Source organism: Nannospalax galili, unplaced genomic scaffold, assembly GCF_000622305.1.
Source record: "Nannospalax galili isolate Female #2095 unplaced genomic scaffold, S.galili_v1.0 scaffold800, whole genome shotgun sequence".
Lineage (NCBI taxonomy): Eukaryota > Metazoa > Chordata > Mammalia > Rodentia > Spalacidae > Nannospalax > Nannospalax galili.
The window spans coordinates 2,693,076-2,693,853 of NW_008347125.1; the positions used below are offsets into that span (position 1 = coordinate 2,693,076).

The window sequence follows — 778 nt, forward strand, 5'->3', positions numbered from 1 at the left end:
ATTTTTTTTAATCTCTTTTTTAAATTTTAATAACTACACGATTAGAAGCAGCTTTTCATTACAGCTTTAACATACTTAGTAACACACTCCAGAGCAAGAGTACATCTCTTTCACAAGTGGCTCCAAGTTTCTAAGTTCAAAGTTGAATTAATATAGTTATACAATATTAAAATCAGTATAAGCCTTGTAAGACATAAAATTGAATGAGTTTTTAACCTTTAAAAATCTTGATTTCATTTTAGAATATACTGTTCCTTGCAGAAAGACTCATTGTTTTTGCTACTAACGCTGAGATGTTGGCGCATGCATCTCTAATCTGTATGTATCTGATTATTACTAGTCATAATCGGTTGCACTTGGATCCTTGACGTCTGTGTATGTCTATAAAGTCATCAGGTAGATTTCAACAGTAATGTTTATCACCTCTACTAATTAACATGATGTAAATTTCCATGTTCCCTCCTCAAATATAATACATTTTTAAAAATTTGTTGATATGTTTTTGTATGTGTGTGTGTGTATATCACACAGAACATCCCAGACCATCTTATTCAACTATACACCCACTTCCCAGATGGCACCCTCCCATAGCCTCCCTCCCCCTACTAGAGCCCTTATACTCTGATATCCCTGCTACTGTCTGCTGTGTTGTTGGCACCCCCAGCAATTCCCCACTACTTGCCCTTCTGGTGAATCTAGTCAGCCTATCTAGTGGTCTTTGTTTTAGGAGGGTCAGCTGTTCCTCTTCTAGCAGCAATCAGTTGTCAATACTCCTTTA

At 36.2% G+C, this 778-nt stretch overlaps 1 protein-coding gene across 4 annotated transcripts in view; it reads left to right on the top strand.

Moving 5' to 3' along the window:
• The window catches only part of Uso1 (USO1 vesicle transport factor), a 98,783-nt gene that overhangs the window by 87,751 nt on the left and 10,254 nt on the right, over positions 1-778 (top strand). The gene's annotated exons all lie outside the window — the stretch shown is intronic.